Here is a 16,903-nt window from a genome sequence, read left to right as displayed (position 1 = left end):
GGCTGTAATCTCTCAAGGAACAACATCTAAAAGTGTGTAAGCAATCCCTGGAAGGAACCTGGATAGGGAGAAGTATGCATATATATTGAGATCATGGGCATATGGGAATAGATGGAAATAAGAAAGCGGATGATAAAGTTTAATAGGGTGTATCGCTTAAAGCTCTACCTGTAGATCAATCAGATTAGGCGAGTTTAAAAGAAGGCGGGAGCTGCACATGATCGACCAAGCAGGAAAGGTGTGAAAGCAAGCGGGGGTTGTAAAGTGTCGAAGATCATGTGAGCAGTACCTACAATGTAAGATTGACAAATTTACTCTTATCATTGAAAGGAGGGGACTGTTGGTTCATAACCGGAATTCTGACTGGACACTGCCTTTTGGCGTCACATGATTTTAAATTAGGCCTTGTCAGTGATAGCTGTTGTAGAAAGTGCTGGTTAGAGGAGGAAACGATTCAGCACGTGTTCTGCTCGTGCCCTCACAAGGCTAAGGCTCCAGTTATAGGGTGTGGCAGAGCTATTAGATCTATAAGTAGCATAGGTTCTAGAAAACTTCTAGTATTTGCTAAGAGGACGGAGGTGTTTTTCAGCCGGTCAACCTTAAATTACCTTAGAGCTAATTGATATTGTTCTATGATCAAACAGAGTTAGGTAAAAACTAAAAAAAAACCTTCTATGATGGCAGCCATGTCCGCTTGCTTTTAAGTTGCCTCTACAAAGTACTTATTGATTTGATCTCTGTTAACCTCCTACAATTTCTGTAAAAAGGCTAGTATCTGACGACGGATGCATGATTTATGACAGCTTTCAAGCTGATGTGATCGGCACTCTAGTATTAAAATAAGATTCATAAACATTTTTGAAAAGCCTTAAGCGATGTTTAGCGGACATCTTCTTTGTTGGAAAAAGACTTGATTGTCATTTAACTTTGGTTCTTAGTGCTTCCATAAACTTTTAGAAGAATCTAGGTTCATGTTCACATGAATGTTATAATATTTAAGTGATATATGAAATATTTACCAATCGCAGCTTCTAAAGCCTAGTGCTAGTGCTTATGTAAAACTGTCGGCATATTTTATCTTAAGACAAAGTATTTCTACGGTATTAGAGCAGTATGCTGCCCCTAAAAGAAAGCTGATCATACTAAGTTTATATTCTAATTTTTTTAATATGTTAGTGTCGTTACAATAATCTGTTAACCCATTAATCATTTATGGTATTAATTCGTGCATAATCAAAGTTTGCAGAATCTCAGTCGTCCTTAGCATTTATTCGCTTCATTTGTATTGAACTCATGAAAGTTTTGACTTTGCACGTGTATTTGTGCATTTATTATTTACTTATAATTTGCATAACAAAAAAGCCGAAAATATGAAATTCTAATATGTAGCAATAATATAAATTTAAATAACTTTTTTGTATGTGTTTTTGTTTGCTTTTAAACAAAGACTTGCGCCACAGATTCTAACAACAGGAAAGGTTCTTAAAGAATCAAGTTTATGCGATCAACAAATAAAACTAAACTTAAGCAAACCAAAAAAGCACAAAAAAAGAAGAGAAAAGCAAGACAAAGGCATAAAGCTTACCAATTTTTCATAAACAGGTGTGCAATTGCAATAAGAGATACAAATGCCTAGTCCGAGATTGGTAAGACTTTTTTATGTTCTCTTTTAGCCTTTGGCAAATTTTAAATGTTAATAGTGATGAGAAATTGAAAATATTTTACCGAAGCATTCAATAGTTATCTAGTAGAGTAATTTGCTTAAATAAATGGCTCCAAATTTGTGGCTCATGTACCGAAGGTTCTAAGCCCAAGCTCTGGTATCAGAAACATACAATTTTGAAGTTCCTGATAATGCTAGATCCTACAAAATCGCTCTTGCTCGTAGCCTACTACGACATCTAGCAGTAGCTATCAGTGCATCTCACGGACTCATTAACCATAATTCAGTAAGTTTTCTAGCTCCGTATCACACTCAATTCTCAATTCTCTCTGGATCATTGCGAGACTTGAGAAGCAGAGTTCGTGAAATTTTTGTACATATGCGTTGTGATAGGCAGATGTTGCCATTGTAATTCATTTAAAATATACTGCGAAAGGCCAAGCAGCAACATCTATTTTTGAAAAAAAAAAGTAGGTTTATTAAAGGCTGCGTTGCCAAACTAAAGATAAGAAACTAACAAATTATCTGGCTCACAAATTGAACCAAACTTATATCTGGATTTATCTGCCTCAAATCATTGTTGTGGGTTTTACATGAAAAATTATTTATCTGGCTCAGGGGATGATGGCTATTGATTTCTATTTTCGCTGCGAGCAAGGTGTCCAAAGTAAAAGTTTACTGCGACATCTAGCGCTCGTTATTCCCTGCAGAAATAACATATTCATTGTGATTAGGTCTGTTTTTGACAATATTGGTTAATGGTGATTTCTCTGAAGCTGTAGCTGCGACTTACTGTGAAAGAAACAGGTATATGGTTACATGATTCAAGGTATACAATTTTGAGTACTTATATGATAATCATCACATGGTATAACATGAAAGTGGGCGTGGTCGTATATCAATTCAGGACGAGCAGAAGTTGAAATATGTAGAAGTAGAACTGGAAGAAGCAACAATAAGGAGGAGGATGGAGGAGCGAGATGAAAACGCAAGGGTTAGGAACATTTTTTAGATATTATTTGGGGAATATTTTGAGGTTCTTCCTGGGTCATTTAGGCATCACTTTGGGGTAATTTTAGGATGGCTGTGTAGGCTATTTAAGGGTAGTTTTAATATAATTTAGGGGTTAATTTGGGAATATTTGGGGACTATTTTGTGGCTCTCTGTGGTCGCTTAGGGGTCATTTCCTCATCAACATATTTTAAGATTCTACTGAGGTCATTTAGGGTTCACTTTAGGTAATATTGGGATGCTTACGTAGACTACTTGGGGCCTCCCAGAGTCATTTCAGGATCAATTGTTGGTCATTTTGCGATGATATTGGGGACTATTTCAGGGTACTTCCGGGTAATCTCGAGATAATTCGGGCGTAATTTTGGGATCACTTCGGGGTCTGTTTTTAATTCTTTTCGGAAGGTTCTTTTGGTTTATTTCGGCTCATAGTAGAGCCAGGCCTCTGGGAGATATTTAGCTTTTTGTCACTGAAGTATGTATTGGTAAAAACCGTCTGCATTTTTGCGATTAATTAGGCGGATTTCAAATTAATCCTATGTGATTTATACAAATTGGTCCAAAATTGCATTTAAATACCTTTCTCGCGTGGTCGGGAAATCGGTGTTTAAAGCTCTCCTTAGAAAAGTGCAGACGTCCACTTCATTTTTCCGATGACTTCAAATAATTTCCCAAAAACTGTACATAATTTATATTTTTGGCCTTGTTTTGAAATTTTTGAAATTTTCACCAAAAAATTGAATTTTCCATAAAGTTCTGTACGCTTACTTATGATCTTCTCAACAGAATGGGAAAGTTCGAAAAATTTTACGTGGGGCACCTTTTTCGAGATACACCATTTTAAGAGTTCAATATCTACTAATCGGCCAAATTAATGAAGACCCAAAAAAGAAGAAAAATATGTGGTACCTGCATGGCGCATACCAACACTTTATACAAAATCGAATAATCGTTGAGTGGTGATTATTCGAATAATCGAAAAAAAACCAAATATTCGAACAGTAAAATTCGATTAATATTCGTCGTACAATAATCTGAAATCGAATGATAAAATTATTCGATTATTTTTAGTAGCCCTAATTTCCACCCATTTTGCAAGCAATTGATGTAGTTTTCCTAGTAAAAAAATCAAGAGTCGTGTTGCCACCAAATCCAAATTACCCATTTGCATATTTGAAAGTGAGCGTTGGAGGCATAGATTTTCTGAGACAAAGGTGATTGAAGCCTATGAGAAAGGGTTTCTTTGACATTCAGCACAGATTTTGAAACTCTGATTGATAAAATTGTTAAGTAAATTTCTTCAATTACATGCATTTCCAGGTGTCTTTTATGTAATCATGTGCAATTAGGTACAATATTACCTACTTAATATTTACACATCACTAATTGCATCTACTAACTACTTAAACTATTTATTACTTTAGCTCATTTCATATTTGTGTGTGATTTGCATTTATTTTAACGGTACCTTTCTGACATTTGGTTATGATTAATGTGTTTGGGCTGGCGTTTAAGCGTTGCCACATGCAACCACCAAAATGTCCATTGGTTTTAAACACTAAATTAGAATGATCAATTTGCATTGAATTTGCCCATATATTTCAAATGAAAACAAGTAATGGTGTCTAAGTTCGGGTGTAATCAAACATTATATACTCAGCGCGAACTTTAATTGCACAGTTCATTTCAGATAAATTACTTTTCTGAATAACACGTGGCATCGCCCATTTAAAAAAATATGTCTTCCAATTTCCTCTACATTAAAACTTGGTCAGTGAAATATCATTGATATAATAAAATTTTTCGCTAAGATATAGCTTATTGTTTTAATCTACGTCCCTTTTAAACTTTTATATAAAAGTAGGCGTGGTCTTTAACCGATCCCATTCATTTGTACTAGAAATATTTGTTGCTATAAGGAAAGTATTTGAACTCAATCTTATCACGATCCGGTAGTTCTTCTTCGATTTATGGGTCCCGTAACATAGAATATTGCTTAATCATAAAAGGGGCGGTGCCACACCCATTTTCAAAAATTTGCATTTTTTTCTATTTCTTGTTATAATTCCACTTGGGAGAAGAAATATAATTGATATAAAGCTCTATTTTTGCGAAGGTATAGCTTATTTTATTCGTTCACGACACCTTTAAACATTTTTTTGTATAAAAGTGGGCGTGGTCATTAGCCCATTTCGTTAATTTTTCTTTGAAGCATTCCTTATAGTAAAGGCAAGCTCTCTGCTGAATATTGTTTAACGGTTTTTGATTAATAATATTTGTAAAATTGATTTTATCACAAGTGGGCGGTGCCACGCCCATTTTCAAAAATTGTTTAAAAATTTTTATCAATATTCTTAATATCAGTCCATACATTAAATTTCAACGGAAATTTCCAGGATGACGAAAGCGGAACGGATGTGCCCCCTCTTGCAAGTTCGTCAGCCATCTCATTGCCCGGTATATCCGAGTATCCAGACACCCATACCAGACAGAGTGAAGTTTGCTCAGCGATATCGTTAAGAGATTTGCTGCACTTCTCTATTGTCCTGGACTTACATGAGGCCGATACAAGCTCATTTAGTGCAGCCTGGATGTCAGAGTGAATACAAATTTTATTATAGCCGTGAACAGCATTTCTCAGGTGATCAACGGCCTCATATATAGCAGCCACCTCCACCTGAAAGATGCTGCAATAATCCGGTAGGCTAAAGGATGGATTCCATCCATTGTAGCCGTGAGTATATATCTGCATCCTATCGTTCAGGTCCGTCGGCTCCTGCGACCAATAATTCCTATCCGGGGTTAACAACGTCGTACTTCATATCGAAAAATAGAGTCGGAGCGCAATAGTTCGACGAGAGGGAATCCAGATTCTTAAGGACGGCTGCATGGCCAACCACACTGTCTCTCCAGACGTATGACTATCGCAGCCGTAGAGCAGAAAAGGCCGCACATTGCTTGGCCATTAAATCTATTGGCAATACATTAAAAAGGGTATCCAGCGCCTCCGCAGGGGTGGTGCGCACAGCAAACAAATATTGTATATATAACAAGTAAGGAAGGCTAAGTTCGGGTGTAACTGAACATTACATACTCAGCTGAGAGCTTTGGAGACAAAATAAGGGAAAATCATTATTTAGCAAAATGAACCTAGGGTAACCCTGGAATGTGTATGTATGACATTGTATCAAATGAAAGGGGTTAATGGTTATTTAAAACGTAGCCGGCCTCATTTCTATAGGTGGACGCCTTTTCGAGATATCGCAATAAGGGTGGATCAGGGGTGACCCCAGAATGTGTTTGTACGATATGGGTATCAAATTAAAAGTATTAATGAGGGTTTTAAAAGGGAGAGTAGCCCTTAGTTGTATATGTGAAGGCGTTTTCGAGATATCGACCAAAATGTGGACCAGGGTGACCCAGAACATCTTCTGTCGGGTACCGCTAATTTATTTATATATGTGATACCACGAACAGTATTCCTGCCAAGATTCCAAGGGCTTTTGATTTCGCCCTGCAGAACTTTTCATTTTCTTCTACTTAATATGGTAGGTGTCACACCCATTTTACAAAGTTTTTTCTAAAGTTATATTTTGCGTCAATGAACCAATCCAATTACCATGTTTCATCTTTTTTTATATTTTGTATAGAATTATGGCATTTTTTTAATTTTTCGTAATTTTCGATATCGAAAAAGTGGGATTTCGGCCATTTTTATACCAAGATAAAGTGAGTTCAGATAAGTACGTAAACTAAGTTTAGTAAAGATATATCGATTTTTGCTCAAGTTATCGTGTTAACGGCCGACTGGAAGGACAGACGGTCGACTGTGTATAAAAACTGGGCGTGGCTTCAAACGATTTCGCCCATTTTCACAGAAAATAGTTATCGTCATAGAATCTATGTCCCAACCAAATTTTACAAGGATTGGTAAATTTTTGTTCGACTTATGGCATTAAAGGTATTTTAGACGAATTGAATGAAAAAGAGCGGAGTTACGCCCATTTTGAAAATTTCTTTTATCTTTGTATTTTGTTGCACCATATCATTACTGGAGTCGAATGTTGACATAATTTACTTGTATACTGTAAATATATTACATTTTTTGTTAAAATTTGACTTTAAAAAATTTTTTTTTTAAAAGTGGGCGTGGTCGTTCTCCGATTTTGCTAATTTTTTTTAAGCATACATATAGTAATAGGAGTAACGTTCCTGCCAAATTTCATCATGATATCTTCAACGACTACCAAATTACCGCTTGCAAAACTTTTAAAAGTGGGCGGTGCCACGCCCATTGTCCAAAATTTTTCTAATTTTCTATTTTGGGTCATAAGGTCAACGCACCTACCAAGTTTCATCGCTTTATCCGTCTTTGGTAATGAATTATCGCACTTTTTCGGTTTTTCGAAATTTTCGATATCGAAAAAGTGGGCGTGGTTGTAGTCCGATTTCGTTCATTTTAAATAGCGATTTGAGATGAACTCAAGTTATCGTGTTAACAGACGGACGGACAGACGGACGGACGGACGGACATGGCTAAATGAATTTCTTTTTTCACCCAGATCATTTTGATATATAGAAGTCTATATCTATTTCGATTAGTTTATGCCGTTACGGATTACCGTTATGCGAACAAAGTTAACATACTCTGTAAGATCTGCTCAGCTGAGTATAAAAAGTGGGCGTAGTTATCATCCGATTTCACTAATTTTCAATACCAATCTATGGGTCCAGGTAAGCACGTATACTGAAATTGGTGCAGATATCTCAAAATTTACTCAAGTTATCGTGTTAACGGACGGACGGACAGACGGACGGCCATGGCTTAATCAAATTTTTTTTTATACTGATGATTTTGATATATGTGACGCGGTCTATGAAAAGGTGGCTTATGACCCAAACAAAAAAAAAACAGCTGTTAACAGCTGTTTCTCGCAATTTCTTTTTTGAGTCATAAGCCACCTTTTCATAGACCGGGTCACATATGAAAGTCTATATCTATCTCGATTCATTTATATTTGTACAAGCAACCGTTACCAAAGAAAATATACCCTGTATGCAAATCACGCTGAGTATAAAAACACATAGCGAAAATGCTCCAAATCCATACACTTAGCTAAACATTGGAGACCATATAAAGAAATGTATGTATGCATGTGTGAGTGTAAAACATATGTAAGAATGTGTGTTCAATTGTCAGTAAATGCATTGCATTTATGCAAAAATATCCATTGTACATTTAATTTTGTATCGCGTTTTTTCAACTTCCGTAAATTCTTTTGCCCTCTTTTGTATTTTGCTTCGCAGCACCAACAACAACAGCACCGCGTCGCATACTCGGCCATTTGGCTATTATTCCTACGAGTATAAATGTCAACAGTTTGTGGTAACGTAAATCAAAATGCCTATTTATGAACCGCAGGGCGCAAAAGATACAGAAAAACACAAATCGGTTATAATAATCAAGTTAATACTATAAATGTTTACTTACTTAAATTGTTGTTACTATTTACATATTTATCTTTTTTCAACTTTAACAAAGGTTATAAATCTTGTAGGTTTCTATTAAAATTTGAATACAATTTAAAATGACTTAAAGCTAAATATTTGATTTACGATTTTTAAAGTTGAAGAGCATTATTTGTATTGTTGTAGTACTATTTAGGCATATTAAATTAATAGGTGTGTTGAAAATCAAATTTTTCTCTTAAAACAAGGCAGAAACACAACTTTTGTGTATTTACATATAAAATTTTAGGGGCTTAAGCTTTAAGCTCACACTGATTGGTTTGTGCGACTATTTACATGCTGTCAACCGATGGAAGCTATTTATCATTTTCTTAGAGTGCGTGGAGAATCCAAGTTCGATGTAGGCGAGAAAAACGAAATGAATTTGTTTACAAATTATTTGCTAGGGTTAGCCGGTGTATATTATGACTCCCTCCTCGATCTAGTTTGTGTGCGTTTATGTTATTTCTATATTTGCGTTTCTTATATTCTACCATTGAGTGATGAACGTGTCTACTTATCTCAAATTCATACAACATTCTCGCAATTCATCGTGACATTGGCAACAATCAATTGAGGGGATGTGTGGAATAACGGTATAACTCAAAAATCAACCTTTTGAGAAAAGTGAAAAAAACTTAACAATACAGGTAAAAATAAATTTATAATAACCCTAATTGGTAAGATTTTCGATAGTATGATTCTTTGATAAGAAAAGTAATCGGGCCTGTTATGGATGTCGATTCTGACCAATTTATTCTGAATCGACATGGATTGGTGTTCTGAATATCGATTCCGACTAGACTTGGTCGATTTGAAAAGTTTTGCCTCTGAACAGTCGGAATCGAAAGTAATTATCTTATTAAGCGCAGATAATTACATTATTTTTCCCACAAATAAGTTTTATTAAATTATTCATTCAAGCCTGTTCTGAATTCTGATTCCGATCAATTTTTTCGGAATCGAAATGGATTGGTGTTCTCAATTTCGATTCCGACCAAAAATTATCGGCTTGAAAAGTATTGGCTCTGAGCAGTCGGAATGAAAATTAATTGGCACATTAAACACAAATGTTGCGATATTTGTATTTCAAATAATTTTTTTTTAATTCTTTATTTTATTAGAAAGAGTTATGTGTATTTTTTTTTTGTTTAAATTTGAGTTAAATTGGCATAATAAATCTTTTTTTAAAAACTTGTATCAAGAAATCTATTAGGCAAACAAAGCGATGCTGATCGAAATTAAGTCAACATGTTCTGAATTCCGATCCAGCGCATGCGCAGTATTAATCGAAAAACTCATTATTGTCATATGTAGAGAAAAAATATTCGAGTGCCACATTCGAAGAATAATTGTTATTATTTATAATTGTTATAAAATAATTGGTAAAATACATCAAACCAGTACATTTTTCGAAAATATTTTCCTCCAATGAATTCGTCACTATAAAAAGTATGACTAATGGCAACCCTTATTTACTTCGATCAGCTGATGTCTATTGCATTGTGTATCATACGAAGTGTGATAAAAAATAAAATCTTACAAAAGTCTGATTGTAGCTCTTAAATTGTAATTGCGGAACGCCATACTTTTATCAAATTTAAGAAAGCTGACTGCAGTGGCTTCACCGAATTTACGGATAACGTCTTTGCTAATCTACCCAATTTATGTTGCGCAATAAAATTAACCAAAATGGCTAGGCGGTGCGGCGCCTTCAATATTGTCGCTTAGTGGGCAGAAACTGCAAGGAAGCTGCAGGTCTGCCAAAACACTGCACTCACTACTGGATGTCACCTTATGACTCCTGAACACTGTTTTTATGTATTCCTTTAATGTTAGAGATAAGACCACAAATCTAGCCATCCAATATTCCTCTGTAGGGTGTAGCTTTTCGCTCCATCCAGCAATTTTATTTAAGTATACATACTTGCAGTCCAGGTGCCTAAAGATATTCACACGGGATCTTAGCTCCCGCTTTTTATGATTCGCACGCACAATCTTCTTCAAGCACGCCTTCTTGCGTCTGCGCATCCAAAAACCATAGCTACAGGCATATTTTAATTAAAATACAATTTTATGATACTTAAACCAAAACACATAAACAAAAATAGCTGATTAAACTGGTTACCGAATCGGAATGAAAACGATTCGAAATCGACTTCGAATCGAGTTTTTACAATCGGATTTGAGAACACCAAATAGAAACCGAGTCGAAATCAATGTCGTTTTACTTTTCATTCCGAGTCGAAATTCAGAACAGGCCTGATTATATTTGGAAGATTTATAACAACTTTCTGCTGGACTATTTGTTTATTTAGTATAACAAATCTTAATTTGAAAATGCCTATCAAAAATTTTTCAGGCTAAACAAAGCGATTCTGGTCAAAGGATCACTTTTAATCTTTTTTCTGTTTTTAACAATGGAGTTCTCTGTCTGCTTAGTCGTTTTTGAAACCACTTCAATAGTTTTATTTTTCAGTTCTTTCTGGTCTATGACATTGAATATATTTTCATACCATTTCGATGCTTCACTACTGCAAAATTTTATAAAAGATCTCAAATCTTTTACTTTGTCAGATGTCAAACCCGCACGGAATAATTTCACCAAGATTCTTTTCAATACTTGAAGCAAAAAACGAACATTTCCATTTCCATTTCCATACACGAAATTTTACTGTTTTAGAATGTTCCTTCATTAATAGCAATTGTACATTTCCATTAAAAAAAAAAAAAATTTATCATATGATTGAATTTTAAAACTTTCAGTTTTATTGTAAAGTTTCGAAAATGCATATGCTTAAAAAGCAGTAAACAAATTTTTTATAAAAAATATTCCATTAATTACAAGAAATAGATTTGGATGTCGTCTACACGTTTCTAAATTTTTTACATAATCGTCTGCGGTTTCGATACATTCAATCCGCTTTTTAATCTACCATAAAGCCCGAAATTACTGTCGCACTGATTCTACGAATGACCTCGAGTTATACCGTTTTTCCATAAATGAAGCTAATATATTTGTTTAAATATCACTATTATTTTCTAAGATTAATATGGTATGTGTATGTAATGATGCTCTTTTAATTTAGTTCATTTATGGAAAAACGGTGTAACTCGACATATACCATTATTCCACACATCCCCTCAATTATGCATACTACGCGAGTTCTTGTGCTCTGTTAATTGTAATTATCTGCATAATAATTCTTACACGTTAGTTATGCTATTCTGCGTCATAAGTATTTTGAACTTAATAAAAAGTGCTATAAAGCTTACGTCTGTAAAACTAAGAAGAAAATTATTTGCAAATCGCGGTCGCTTTATGATTTCGTATATGCTAAACGTGGGGTAAAGGATTTTTTTCCGCTTTGAAGTTTAATTGTAATATTTTTAACGAAAATCAAGAGATTGCGAATTTCTTTGCTCAATTTTTCAAGTCTAATTATTCCGGCGAGATTGCTTTGCCACCTGAGAAAAATCCTTATGAACTGCATTCAAGTAATTCAATCTCTGCTCCACATGTATTTCCTGAAATTGTTTTATTGTACCTAAAGATCCTAAAAGAATATTTTACATACGGCCCTGATTTAATTCTCACACGCTTTCTGAAAAAATGTGCAGAATTCATCTACAAACCTCTTACTGATCTGTTTAACCTATCTTTGAAGCTGGAATTTTGCCGACGGCGTGGAAAGGATCATTTCTCATCCCTCTCCATAAAAGTGGCATTACGTCGTCCACTGAAAACTATCGTGGCATAGTTAGACTCTCTGCTATTCATAAATTATTCAAAGCAATTGTTACAAATCACCTAACATTCTCGTTTCAATATTAATTACATGTTCTCAGCATGGGTTTTGTAAGGCCAACTCAACGATAATTAATTTACTTGAGTTCAAAACTCACATTTCGCACGGGTTTAGAGAAAATCTTCACACCGACGATTTTAGTAAAGCATTCGATAAAGTTTGTCACTCTTTACTTGTCTATAAACTAAACATGTTTGGCTTTCCACCTAGTCCCACTCGTTGGATTTCCTCCTATCTCTGTGACAGAGCACAAAAAGTAATCTTTAAAAATATGTCTTCGAGTATCATTAGTGTCAAATCTGGTGTTTCTCAGTGCAGCCATCTTAGCCCGATTCTGTTTTGCTTCACGCTCTTTACTTCAGACCTACAATTTGTAGCTCGGGCTAAAATCTTTCGGAGGTTATCGCGTTATTTAGTTTTTTTCTACGTACAAGAATTTGTGTGAATCAAAAAAAGTTTCCACTAAGCACTCTTCCTCACTTTTTCCCAATGTATCGTAAATTTTTCACCCATTTCCTTCCTGTTCTTTTTCCGTCCCCGTCTTCGTCTCCATCACTTTCTTTCAATATGTCTTCTACCTATGACTTCAACTCAATCTCCTTATTGGCACCCACCTTGGTGTTTGCCCCTCACCCATTTCTGCGCCATCTTATCTAGCTTAATGTGTCCGTCTTACTCACACCTTTCCTTCCATACTAATTTTTTCAACATGTTAGTCTCCGTTTCAGTCACCGCATTCCTAATTCTTTTCCTCCCCCTCTTCTCTTAGTCATCGTATGTGTATCGGTCTATGTCTAGGTCCACGTCTTATTCGCCCCTTTCCTTCCCGATCTCCTCTAACACTCTGTAAGTATCACCGTACTCCTCACCTGCTTTATTTCCGACTTCGCAACAGTCCCTGTATAGGTCCTTCGTTTCAATAATTTTTTTTTCACACACGCTTAAATCCCTGCCTTTGGCTCTGCAGTTCTCGCTTACCACTTTCTTTCCCCATCCTTTCCGATTCTTTTTTAGCGTTTCAGTATCAGTATTGGTCTTAGTCTCGCTTTCTGTCTCCCTCGTCGCTTTATATTTCCATCCTCTATAAGTCTGCAGCTCTTTTCACCATGTTATCCCACTCGCCATTTTTCGTTGCTTCCTTTTTTTGAAGCTCTGACATTGCCATTCTCATTCCGTCTAAATTTTGTAATGGAATAAAAGTTTCATAGTTAGCATTTTGAGCATCGAGATTATCGGTATTGCGGTAGAGAAGAAAAACTTCCTTCTTAATTTAAGTTCTGTAATGTGAGATTCTCATCATCTATAATCCTAGCATATTCGGATTCATGTTTCGTTTTCATTACCAGGCGTATTTTCTTCCTTTATGGTGACGGTGACACATTGTATCACAGAGCACTGTGCCCGTTCTCAAAATGGCTTTGTAGGCAGCTTTTTTTCCAAGGCAGACAATTGGCAGTCGTCGTTCTAGCTCGCTTGTCGCACTTTGATGTTAGCTGCGCAGTAAATTTGAATAAATTTTTTCTCTCGAATTCATTTATTTTCTGAAATCGCGTTAATTTACGCTACCTTACCTTATCAAACAATACCAACCCATTCTTCGGTTTGGGTCCTTAAAATTTTCCATAATCAAAAAACAACAACTATGTTCTAGTATTAATGTGTTAAGCGTTTATCGCTTTATAGTGTATGTAAAGGCCTCAAATTTAAAGGATGACAAAACGCCCACAAGGCGCTTATCGTAGCAAAAGCCAAACGAAGGCACTACGAAAGACTCAAGCAACGAACTCGCTGCATAAAAACTAATAACACTCATAATTAAAAATTCAGTCAAATATGTACGTTGTGAATCGATATCATCAAAGTATTTTACGCTTTTTTTAGCAAGCATTTTTTATGTTTGTGTTGTTATAAAATTTTTCATGGTTGAAACTATTTTGTATGTTAATTTTTGTTCTTTACCGTACAAAATTATAATTTGCTTTGTTGTTTTTTTCATTTATTTATTTTTGTTCTTTACTTCTTGGCGATTCCAGTACGGCTGTAATTTGGCTTCATTGAAAGGCTTCAAATAAACATTTTTGTTCTCCCGACCTATTTTTTGCTAAACAAATTCTTTTAAATTATTTTGAGGAAAAATAATGAAAAGAAATGTTCCTAAATCAAAGTAGAAAAATGTCAAATATTCAACGTTAAGCTTCCGTTATAGAAGGGTTTCCATTTGTGTGGCACTCGGGCATGTTAGATCATCCTTTCTTAGCTAAATATAAGAAAAAAAGACACAGCAGAAACATATAACCGTAGTTGACAAATCCTCTTTTTTTCAAACAATTTGCAGTGAAACTTAAATACCAAATTGCTCATATGGATTGGGACTAATTGATTTGTGTTCATATACACACATACATACATAAATGAATAATATGCCAAAATATAGTTATTATTGACTTTTTAGCTTAAATTAAGCACATTCACTTCTGAACTCGATTTCGGCAGAGCAATTCTAAAAAATTTCTAAAAAGTGTCCATGGCGTTACAAGAATTTGTTTGACGACAAACATATGAACACCAATCAGGTGCCAGGACTTGTTATAGAGTAACTCCGTCCCCTTAGAAAACACTAAAAGTTTTCAAGGATCAATCTTATTTGCTGCCTCGAGACCTGCCAACTCTTTCGCCACCAAAAGCTGGAACTTTCACCTGGCGAGCGCAGTACACGTACACAGATCGTGCTCAACCATTTTTACTGCAGCTCGCACTTCTTACATCTGCTGTTACTGGTGATTCCTAACTTATAGGCATGTGACGCCAGAAGACAGTGTCCAGTTAGTATGCCCATCGTGAGCCTTTAGTCTTTTCTCTTTAGATATATGAGCCATTTTGTCTAATATCGTAGGGTTTGCATATAATATTAGAAATTTGGCAGTCCCGCGCTTCTGGCCACGCCTTTCCTGCTTGGTGGATGCAACTCCTTTTAATTTCTCCCAAACTGATTTAGGTGTCTACCGTCAATTCAGAGAATGATGGAGCCTTCTTTTTCAACTCATCGGTCTTTTCGTTACCTTCTATCACTTTATGACCGGGAACCCAGTTCAGATGTATGTTCCGGCCTGAGTGCAGTTTTCCAATGCTCCTTTGCATTCTTGATAAAGTACGGGGTGAAACCATTGCCTTAATAGCTGCCTCACAATCAATATATAAAGTTTCTAAGCTTGTTTTTGTGTATCACTTTGTGTTTGTTGTTGTCGCTATTTGCCAAAGTACAATGGGCACATTTCTTATAAAAACTGAGGCAAATATCTTAAGAATTTTAACTGCGAACATGATTCGGAAAAAATGTTGGAACATCGCACAAACAGAGAGCAAACAAATAAACCAAAACACAGAAACAAACAAAAATATAAATACGCTAAAGAAAAAGTTACAACAACAATGACAACAATACTTACTATGAATGAACCGTCGATATTGTAGTAATAGAAGTGGATAAGCCAGCTCAATAAATAAGCAACAATAACAATAAAATCAACTCTATGAAACATCATACAACAATCAAAAGTCAACAACAAGAATTTTTCGCTACAAACAAAAAAAAAAACATTACTAGGACATGTAGAGCATCGACAAAACAACGGGATCAATTACATAATGCTTTGATCGCGAATCTAACAATGAAAATCATGAAACTGTTGTAGTACAAGTATTAACAACATTGACTACCGAAGACCGAAATCTGCGGAAATATGCCTAAAGTATGTGTGAACAACTGTGCGCATTCGAGTATGGCATGCCTTGATTGCTATGTGGGTGGTGGACCATTAGGCCAATAACAAGAAGGAGAAAAAACGCCTGTATTAAACCAAACATTTTATGATATCACTTTATCGCATCAACAACATCCTCTCACTTAAGGATTAGATCGGGTGAGCAAAGTGGTCTTTTGAGCCATACTAATTTCTAGGAGGAGGTAACTATACTACACTACTTCCACACCTATCCAGAATTATCTGGGCCTTAAACATATTCCTTACGTACAAGAACCCACTCTACTCACAAGGATAGCCGAAACCACAAGAACCAAGTAAGGCTGCCCATACGCTAGGGTCGTAACGCTGCTTATCTGAGGAATTTTGGTGGATGGTATCTTGCAACTTCTAACATGACCCATAGTCCAGTATTGAAAGAGCAACGTTTGACTCTTGTATGGTAAACATACAGCTCAAACACACCAGAGAGATAGCGAAGCATCAAGCCATTTGGTACCTGCCACCACGCGTTTAAACAAGGAAATTGGAAACAAGCCTAAACCAGAAAACACACACGAGCTCTACCCAAATCAAGCCTTCATATTAGAAAATTAATTTCCATGACTAGCACTTGCTCTTATAGATATGTGTGCCACACCTAAGGATGTAACTGAGTGTTGGGATTATTTCATATTGCCGTTACAGACTAAAAGATCAGTGATCACGGAATGCCAATGATATTGATGTTATTGGCTTTTGATTGCAGTTCGACCTGAGCTTTACAGGGTTTACGTGAATTATATTTATCATGTTTTGACACTAAAAGATGGGTAGAGGGAGAAGAAGAAAGAAACAATCACTATAAAAGGAAGAGATGAGAAGAAAGGCATGGGAGAGGAACAGACATTATAGTGGTTTAAGGTAGTCAGAATGTTTGCCGCGGTAGGCATATATGTCGTCAGAGATGACTAAAATGCACGGAACCGAAGCTTCAAAGGTAACCAACAACGTTCTCGAGGCAGTAGGGCTAGTACCAAGAGGTGATACCAGCGGCTATTATCGGAGAATTAAAGGTATAAAATAAATAAAAGGTACAATATACTTCAGAGGAGATATAAGCCGCGCTTTTCTTCCAATTTGCGTCGTGCAATTTTTTAACTTTTTCTACA

Source organism: Eurosta solidaginis, chromosome 1, assembly GCF_040869045.1.
Source record: "Eurosta solidaginis isolate ZX-2024a chromosome 1, ASM4086904v1, whole genome shotgun sequence".
In the NCBI taxonomy this organism is placed as follows: domain Eukaryota; kingdom Metazoa; phylum Arthropoda; class Insecta; order Diptera; family Tephritidae; genus Eurosta; species Eurosta solidaginis.
This window is presented reverse-complemented; position numbering follows the sequence as displayed.